At 40.2% G+C, this 10,259-nt stretch overlaps 2 pseudogenes; both read left to right on the top strand.

Annotated features, from left to right (window-relative positions):
- The first annotated feature begins 1,032 nt into the window (after nucleotides 1-1,032).
- Nucleotides 1,033-1,385, top strand: LOC141572330 (large ribosomal subunit protein eL34 pseudogene; annotated as a pseudogene).
- Nucleotides 1,386-7,477: 6,092 nt separating this feature from the next.
- Nucleotides 7,478-8,466, top strand: LOC109458571 (nucleosome assembly protein 1-like 4; annotated as a pseudogene).
- Nucleotides 8,467-10,259: the final 1,793 nt, after the last annotated feature.

Genomic DNA, 10,259 nt, shown 5'->3' with positions numbered 1-10,259 from the left:
CAAAACTGATGACAATAACTGGCAAGCAAGATGTGAAATGCTCCAGAGAACAACAATTTTGCAGTTTCTTTTATGCATTTATTGATTAGGGAGGGAAAGTAAGGAAGGTTAGATAAAAGTGGGAGAATGCAAGGTGGGGATTGGATTACAGGACAGTAAATAAGATTATGTACTCTCTTGACAGTGGTTGTGCTTATTTCAAAGGTGTGTTAATCCTAGATGCACAAAAACAATGGGCAGGGCTTGCTTAAAGCAAAGATAAACCTTTTACTAAAAAATTGATATGCCTGGTGCATGACTACTCACCATGACCTGCCCAGTTAGGAATTTATGACCAGATCACAATGTGAGGTTACTTTCCATAGAACCCCTTTTTCAAATACACATATTTTGTATTTGTATTTCTATGTAAAATATAATAAAAAATATTTTTTTCCCAAGTAGATATCCAATTATCATAAAGCCATCTATTAATTTGTCCATTTTTTCTTTATTGGATCCTGTTACATTTTATACATGAATCTTATACTAGAATCTCATTTGTTTTGTTAATTTAATTATCTCTTCCTTTTTTTTCAATACAAACTCTGTAACCATACAGTGTTATTGAGTACTTTATATTTGTTATAATATTTTCCTCTTTATGATTCTTTATTTTCAAAATTTCTTCCCTATTCATTTACATTTTCTCTTTCTAAAAAGTATCAAAATCATCTTGTCAAATTCTGTCGAATACAATTTCTGGGGGAGACTAAAATTAAATTTACAGATTAATGTAAAAATATTTATATCTTTATAGGATCATTTCCTACTCTTTAAACTTTAAAGTTTTATGGTTTTTGTCACATAACTCAAATACTTTCCTTATTAGATTTATGCCAAGGTTTTATAATTTATATTGTTATCGTGCATAGGAATTCATTTTTCCCAATAGTTCCTAATAGTTTATTGCTAGAAAATAGGAAACCATGAAAATTGGAAAACAAGCCTTTCCTTTTCCTCTTCTGGGGACTGTGTCTATAAGCATTTGGAATGGTCCAGCATCTGACATACCATTAGAGGCTGTCCTAAAATAGAGACTCTAATAAAAATAGGCTATCCTGAACCCCTGGTAATAGAATTCTTTACCTTTATACCAAGAAGGTTGGGAAAGCACAAAAATCTACATGTGGTATGTGCCCAGGCCAACTTCGTGGAGTTCGTTCTGTGAAACCTAAAGTTCAAATGAGCTTGTCTAAAACAAACAAACAAAATAACATATCAGCAGGGCCTATAATAAATCCATGTGTGCTAAATGTCTCTGTGACAGGATCAAGTGTGCTGTCCTTATCGAGGAGCAGAAAATTGTGAAAGTGTTAAAGGCAAAAGCACAGTCAGAAAGCTAAATAAAAAAATGAAGTTTTTGAGTAATAAAAACAATTAGAAAGCTAAAAAAATGGGAAAATAAGAAATCATCAATTTCTATATGTTAATTTTTCTTCACAGTATAGTGTTTCACTATAATCTGTTCTTCTTTATATATTCATATATATGAAAGTATGAATGAAAAAAAGGCTGTGTAGTAAATCTAACAGGCTTAATTACTGAAAGTAACCTCACAGGATGATCTGATCATAAATTCCTAATTGGACAGGTCATAGTGGGTAGTCATGCCTCACAGTCCTATAACTTTCTTAGTCAAAGGTTTATCTTCTCCTTAAGCAAGACCTGTCCACTGTTCTTGTGCATCTAAGTTAACATACCTTTGAAATGCCAGCACAATCCTCTTTTCCAGACCACTAAGAAGGGTAACCATCCTCAAGAGAGTACATGATATTGCTGCTTGTATAACATTCCTGCTGACTGTAAATGTAAACTACCCTGTATCCACCAATGTAAAAGAAGTATGTGTCTCTTCATTTTACTTTTTTATTCAGTCATAGAGATTTCCCCTCCTTTCTTTCTTCCATCTCCTTAATCTAACACCAATGGATTTCATGTTTCCTCCTTTGATTCCAAATGTATAAAAAGAATTGCAAAATTGCCATGATCTGCAGCATTTTCTTAATCCATTGAGATCTTGATTCCAGGCATGTCCTCGATTTGGCTAAAATAAACTCTAATAAACCCTTATAAAACTTTCTGTTGGTTTCGGTGTTCATACATTGACAAAAGTATCACACACACACACACACACACACACACACACACACACACAAGGTCTGACATTTAAGTTCACGAACTTGTTGCAACAATGTTACTAAACTTTTTGGATATCAGAGGAATTATTCATTATGAATTTGTACCAACTGGACAAACAGATAACCAAGTTTACTATTTGGAAGTGCTCCAAAACCTGTGTGTAAAACTTAGACAAGAACTTTTCACCAACAATTCATGGCTCTTGCATAATGACAATGAACCAGCTCACACAGCACTGTCTGTGAGGGAGTTTTAGCCAGTAAACAAATAACTGTATTGGAGCACCCTCCCTACTCACCTGGTCTGGCCCCCAATGACTTCTTTCTTTACCTGAAGATAAAGGAAATATTGAAAGGAAGACATTTTGATGACATTCATGACATCAAGGGTAGTACGATGACAACTCTGATGGCCATTCCAGAAAAAGAGTTCCAAAATTGCTTTGAAGGGCATCGGTTCATAGCATCCCAAGGGGAGTACTTTGAAGATGACTGTAATGATATTCAGCAATGATGTATGTAGCACTTTTTCTAGGATGAGTTCGTGAACTTCATTGTCAGATATGTGTGTGTGTGTTTGTGTGTGTGTGTGTGTGTGTGTGTGTGTGTGTGTCAATAGGAGGCAGAAAATTGTCAAAGGATTAAGAAAGAAGAAAAGTCCAAATTATCTGGATTAGGCCGTAATAGCCCCATTAGGGTTTGAATGCCAGTACAGACAAATATCTACTATATTAAAGCTATTTGCTGATAGAAAACTTCGATAAAGGGAGTATGATGGTAACTTAAAGAGGCTTTTAAGGTACACATATCTGCTTTTTTATCACTCTTATCAGAAGCTGGCTACAGGGAGGCAGAACAAAGGGGCAAACAGATTCCCCATTACTCATTAAGGAATCGGTGTGCCTTGGGGAAGTATGAAGGTAATGGGAGGGCCTGAAACCCTTTAAATCAGTGGGCTTGGACTTCAAGAAATCCTTATGTAGATGAGTGAAGCCCAAATGAAAAGGTCAGAGCCCCTATTCATGCACAAGATTCATGTATAAGAGAATAGAAAGCATAGCATCCTTATCAGCTACTAAGGACCTAGCTCCCAAACCTGTATGAAAATGAGTAGAGTCTAGATAAGACCATCTTATGAAGGTCCAGGAAGTAACCTGTCCCCCTGAATGGAAATTGGGATTGATGGAAACCATCAGCCAGTCAAGGAAATTGTTGAACACGCACTGTGTACCAAACCAACAGTGAACAAAACTTCAATTGAGAAGAAAGCTGGGTGAAAACCTGGGTAGGAAACATCACCCATTTACTAGCTTATTACTCTGCAAGTCAACTTCTTTCCCTCAAGGCAGTACAGGAGTAAAACTGATAGGAAGACGACAAAAATCCTGTCTTTTCACTTGTTAAATATTACCTGTGTTGTCAGAGGTAACTTTAACTAGGCTCAATAACCAGAGGGGGAGTAAAACCTCAGGATGATAAAAAGAGGAGGATGAAGAAAGGTAGATGTGGCTGGATAATGACTATGGGAGGACGGTGGTGCTAGGAGTCAGCTCCCCAAAATGGAAAGAAAGAAATCTATCTTATGTCTCAGATAAATATATTGCACCTCTGTCAGCAACACATACAGTCACCATTTTGGAATTGCTCCTTCCAAGTCTCAAGAGACATTGGGTACTTCTTTAGAGGACCTCACGCATTCCCATAATATGGATAAGAATGCTGATTTAGCAGGGATGACATGTACAACAATCTTGTGTATGCATCAAGAATAAGACACTGATTTACTTTAGGATCATAGGTCATGTTTGATCTAGGACACTTGAAATAAGAGGAAAGACAAAGGCAGCCACTACCTCTACCTCTGCGGGAAGTACCTCAGGTGCATGAGGTGTGAGATGGGAAAAAGCAGAGATATCCCCTATTCATTCTAGAATTGGTCCATCATTGGCAGAAAGGAGCATTTTTAAGTGTAAGAGTTGGTGATGCTACTCAAATATATCCTCACCCAACCTCCTCATCAGCCCTCTCCCAAGTTCAAAGAAAAAGGTTGCAGAAGGAATTTAAAGAACAACACCAATGCAAGGGAGCCATATAAAAAGGTACCTCATGCTAAAGCTGGAATAGCACCTAAAGCACTTTCATAAGAACAGCAGTGACCACAGTAAGATTAGCAACAGCAACATCAATTACAATAGCAATAATGACAAAAAGTAGGCTGGTACCCTCTATCAGAAATGTACAGATCCAACAAGAGACAGCTGAACTCAACAACACCATCAATCAACTGGATGTAATTGACATCTATAGATTACTTCATCCAGCAGAATACAGATTCTTCTCAAGCACACATGGAACATTCATCAAGATAGATCATATTCTTGGCCATAAAATACACCTTAACAAATGTAAAAAAAAAAAAAAAAAAAGGAAAAAAAAGAGGAAATGATACAATGTCTGCTTTCAGACCACAATAGAATTAAACAAGGAGTCAATAACAGAAAGACTACTGGAAAATCCCAAAACATGAGGAGATTAAACAACACACTTCTAAATAACACGTGGGTCAAAGAAGAAATCTCAAAAGAAATTTTAAAATATTTTCAACTAAATGAAAATGAAAGCACACCTTATCAAAATGTGTGGTATTCAACAAACACAGTGCTTAAAGAGAAATTTTATAGCATTGAATGCATGTATTCGAAAAGAAGACATCTAAAATCAATAACCTAAATTTCCACCTTAGGAAACTAGAGAAAGTATAAGAAATTAAGTCCAAAATAAGCAGAGCAAAAAAAAAGTAATAAAAATTAGAGCAGAAGTAAAATTGAAAACAAGAAACCAATAGAGAAAAATCTACAAAACCAAAAACTGGTTCTTTGAAAAGATCAATGAACTTGATAAGCCTGTAGTCAGGCTAAATGAGAAAAAAAGAAAAAGGACAAAAATTACTAATATCAGATATGGAAGAGGGGGCATCACTACAGATTCCATGGTTATTAAGAAGATAATAAAGGAAAGATGGCAGAATAGGTAAACACTGTGCTTACCTCCTTTTATGATCACATCAAAATTACAACTAAACAATAGAACAACATCATTGATAATTACCTGAAGTCTAGCTGAACTGAAGCCCTACAATTAGGAAGGGCTTAGTTGCAGAAGAAGCCACCTCGAGACTGGTAGGAGGGTAGATCCACAGAATGGGGTGGTCTCACACCCACATGTGACCATTAAGAAACAGGAGGGATATCTTGGTGGCAGAGGGCCCTCCAGAAAAGCAAGGGGTCCCAGCCCCACACCAAGCTCCCCACCCTAGGGTTTCAGTGCTGGGAAGAGAAGTCCCAATAACATCTGGCTGTGAAAACCAGTGGAGATTGTGGCTGAATGGGGAAAAAGTGGCTGCAGTCCGAGGTGCTCTCCTAAAGGGCCTGCACATGAACTTACTAACTGATGGACTCAATCGCTCTGAGCTCCAGCAGTGCGGCATCAGCTTGAAATGTGTGACAAACATATGGGGAGGAACTAATTTGTCTGCCTTCAGGGCGACGGCTGGAGGGGCAGCTTTCTCCCAGACCGAGAAGCCAGCAGAAGCCATTGTTTCTTTGTTGAGTCTCTCCTCCTCCCTGCCTGCAGACACAGGCAGATGCCATATCTGAGTCTCCATCAACCTGGCTAATATCATTTGTTCTTCCTGTCCTGGTGATTCCCTGAGACCCTGCCCCACCTAACTTTCAGGCACACCCAAGCTGCTTCCAGTGGCTTTTCTGTACAAATATCCTGTCTTGGCTCATGCTGGGGACCTTCCTAAAGTATCTCAAAGGTTCACAAAATGTAAACAAGCAGCATCTTGCTTCAGTGTGTCCCATACCTTTTACTAAGCATCCCCAAGCCCATCTCCGTTCATGGCTGGGCCTGTCCAGGAACCTGCAATCCCAGCCTAAGTGGTAGCCATCTGTGGATTGCTTTGTGGCTCATACCAGGTGGCGCTGGGCAGGGCACAGGCAGTGGCTGAAATTGACCTTACAGCGATGCCCCTCCCAGGAGGTCCTGGGAACCAGCACAGCCAGAGGCCAGCTTCAGACCGAGTTGGATCATCACCCAGCTGCTTCCAAGGACGACACACCCAAAGGATAGATTCAACAGACACCAGAGCCCTCTGAAAGTGAATCCTGCTCCATAGGGTCATTTCCTGCACAACAGCTCCTCCACTATAGTCACGGCCAGTCCTCACAACCAATCAGCTCAAGGGTCAATCCTTCCCATTGACATGCGATGAGCAACCAAGGCTCAACTACAACAGGAGGTCACACACCTACATAAGAGACACACCTAGAGCACCCAGCTCTGGTGACCATGGAGACTATGCTACTGGGCCCCACAGAACACCTACTATATAAGGCCATTCTACTAAGACCAGGAGGCATAGCAGCTCTACCTAATACATATAAACAAACACAGGAAGGCAACCAAAATGGGGAGACAAAGAAACATGTCCCAAAAGAATGGAACAAAGCTCTAGAAAAAGTAAACAAAATGGAGACAAGCAATCTACCAGACACAGAGTTCAACACACTGGTTATAAGGATGCTCAGTGATCTCAGCAAGAACTTCAACAAAGAGACAATAAACATAAAAATGGAGATAGAAAACATAAAAGAGAACCAGTCAAAAATAAAGAATACAATAACTGAAATGAAGAATATATTAGAGGAAATCAACAATAGATTAGATAAAGCAGCTGATCAAATCAGTGATTTAGAAGATAAGGTAGCAAAAAGCGGCATAAAGAAAAAAGATTTTTAAAAATGAGGATAGTTTAAGGGACCTCTGGGACAATATCAAACGTATTAACATTCACATCATACAGGCACCAGAAGAAGAGTGAGAGCAAGGAAGTAAAAACCTGTTTGAAGAAACAATGATGAAGAAACAAAACCTTCCCTAACTTGGTGAAGGAAATAGACATACAAGTTCAGAAAGCACAAGGAGTCCCAAACAAGATGAATGCAAAGAGACCCTTACCAAGACACATTCTAATTAAAATGTCAAAGGTTGAAGACAAAGAAAAAAATTGTAAAAGCAGCAAGAGAAAAGCAGTTAGTTACCTACAAGGGAGCTCCCATAAGATTGTCAGCTGATTTCTCAACAGAAACTTTGCAGACCAGAAGGTATTGGCAGGAATGTTCAATTTCCAGCAAGGACCTACAACCAAGATTACTCTACCCAGCAAAGCTATCATTTTGAATTGAAGGACAAATAAAGAGCTACCCAGACAAAAAGAAGCTAAAGGAGTTCATCACCATCAAACCAAATTCTGGTGAGGATGTGCAGCAGTAGGAACTTTCATTTATTGTTGATGGGAATGCAAAATGGTACAGCCACTATGGAAGGCAGTTTGGCAGTTTGGTTGTATGCAGCACTGTACCAGCCTCTCTTTGGCAAGAGAAAGGACTTCATCACTGGTGATATTGAGCTAACAGATGTAGAATTGAAATGACACAGTGAGAATGAAGAGGAGGATAAATTGGCTGGAGACATGAAAAATAAAGTAGTTATAACAGAAAAAGAAGTAGCAATGGCTGAAGAGCCAAACCCCAAAGGAATCCCAGAGTTCTGGTTTACCATCTTCAGAAATGTATACATGCTAAGTGAGTTAGTCCAGGATTACGATAAGTCAATCTTGAAACACTTGCAGAATATTAAAGTCAAATTTTCAGACCCTGGACAGCCTATGTCTTTGTATTAGAGTTCCACTTTGAATCCAAAGACTACTAATTCAGTGCTGACCAAAATATAAAAGATGAAGTCAGAACCAGATAAGGCCAACACCTTTTCCTTTGAAGGTCTTGAAATAGTTGACTGTGACAAGGGCACCATTGACTGGAAGAAAGAAAAAAAATGTTACTGTCAAAACGATCAACAAAAAGCAGAAACATAAGAGTTGAGATATTGTCAGAAAAATTACCAAACAAGTTCCCCACCGTTCATTTTTTCAGCTTCTTCCATCCGCTGAAAGCATCTGGGGTTAGAGAATCACTGTGTAAAGATTGTAAATTCACATTAGCCTCCAACTTTGAGATCGGACACTTCTTTCTTGAGTGAATAGTCCCTCAGGGCTGTGCTGTACTTCACGGGGGAGGCCATAGAGGTTGAGGACAATTTTGAAGAAGGTAAGGAAAGAGGAGAGGAGGAATTAGAAGGTGATGAAGAAGGAAAAGATGAGGACAATGCTTAAATTAACCCCAAGAAGGAGCGGAGCCAGCCCTCCGAGTGCAAACAGCAGTGAGAACTAAGCGCACCTCACTCCCCTGGGTGTGGCTGCCACCTGCAGACTTCTGTCAGGACCCATCACAGCTGCAGCACCATCCTACTGAGAAGCCTTCTGTCTAACTTGTTTTCAAGTGCATGATTTTCTCTTTCACTTTTTCGTTTCTTTATTATATTGCTTAACATGTACAGTGGCTGTGGGGACAGAGTCCCAGAGAGCAGTTTCCAGGCTGTTGGCCTCGCGTGGGGAGGTGCTGACTCAGGTAGTGAATGACCATCGACTGTAACTGGTTGGCCATCGGCTGTAATCGGTTGGCCAATTGGCTACTGATGTAACTGCGGGGCTGCGTTGATTAGTTGGTTGGTTGGCAGGCAGAGAAGTGAATGGCGGACTGCGAATCATGTGGCTACTACTGCGTGTGTCTCGCCTGGCCACCAGTGAGACTATAGTGGTATGACTCCCCTACCTATGGCTCCGTGGGTGTTCCTTTTTGGCCTCACCATGTCCTGCATTCTTATGTGGGGAGCGGGACAAGAGGCCCCACAGGCCACCCTGCACAACAAATGGCTCAGCGAGCAGGGTCTCCCGCATGACAGTGGCAATTTAAATGCATTTCAGAAGTAGGAGGTTTAATTCCAGCACCCTGTATGGCCTTGGGTAGAGCTCAGTAGACTTTCCCAGGCTCTGCCTTTGGGAGGACTCCATAGACCACTTCAGGGTAAAGGTGGAAGGTCACTCAATGCCCAGAGCTGATGTCTGGGGATGTGGTTCCAGGGCATGCAGAGCCAGTCTCATCACTCCTGCCATGGGACTGATTCTTGTTTCATTTGAAGAAACCCACATGCTTTGTTTCCAGCCATTCAGTCTTCTGTATCTGATCATCTCAGAGAGCTGTAGAATAGAGTCCTGTTCTCCTCAGAGCGTTCTTTCTTTGGTTTTATTTTCCTCAGGTTGGGGGTGAGGTTGTGGCGCACACGACGCTGAGGTGAGAGTTTAGTTTGTTCCTCCTCGTATTTATTTGTTCTTTCCTGCTGCGAGGGTTTGGGACACATGCTGTCGCTTGTCTTCAGAGTTTCTGAAACTGTTTGTGACTTGACCAGGCAGAGGTGGTGCAAAAAACAAACAAACAAAAAACAATACATGAACCTCCTAGAACCCTCTCAGAGAAAGGAAAGCTTTTGGGGTGGGTGGAGGGGGCTTGGAATCCCATTGCTGCTGTTGGATTGGGAGCCAAAGGGAACAATAGTCACACTGATGTTTTAATTGTTTTCTTCTTGTTGTTAAACTCAAGCTTTAACTACCGTACACTCCTGGCTGTATGACCTAAGAAAGTGAGAGCTACACTTTTCATTTAGAAAACAGAAGATATTTAATGGTTTAAAAAACTTCTTAGAGGTACAGATGGAGAAGTATTGGCCATGAATTAAGGATTGTTAGGATTTATGAATGAGTCCATGGGAATTTATTAAAAGCAGTCTGTTTTTGTACGTGGTGAAATTCTCTGTACTACAAAGTTAAAAACAACAACAATAAACAACTCTTTGACATAGTGACAATGTTATGTTGGAGTAGCTTACCTTTGGTCACCCTGTTTTCTTCCAGTATTTGCTGCTGATAGAGCACTCAAACAAGGATACCAACTGAATGAGTCCAATGCAGCATATTATGTTTGGATTGGGGCACAGCACAATGCTGTTCTCTATGAAACTTAGATAATTTGGCTCAGGCCTGAAGCCTGAGTGGTTTCCTGTCCCCCCTCCTTATTTGGAGACCCTTGGCCTAGAATGGACTTATCCACCAACTTACCCACC

Source organism: Rhinolophus sinicus, linkage group LG06 (assembly GCF_036562045.2).
Source record: "Rhinolophus sinicus isolate RSC01 linkage group LG06, ASM3656204v1, whole genome shotgun sequence".
NCBI classification, from domain to species: Eukaryota; Metazoa; Chordata; class Mammalia; order Chiroptera; family Rhinolophidae; genus Rhinolophus; species Rhinolophus sinicus.
Note: the sequence above shows the minus strand (reverse complement) of the source record. Positions and strands in the feature narration are given on the sequence as shown.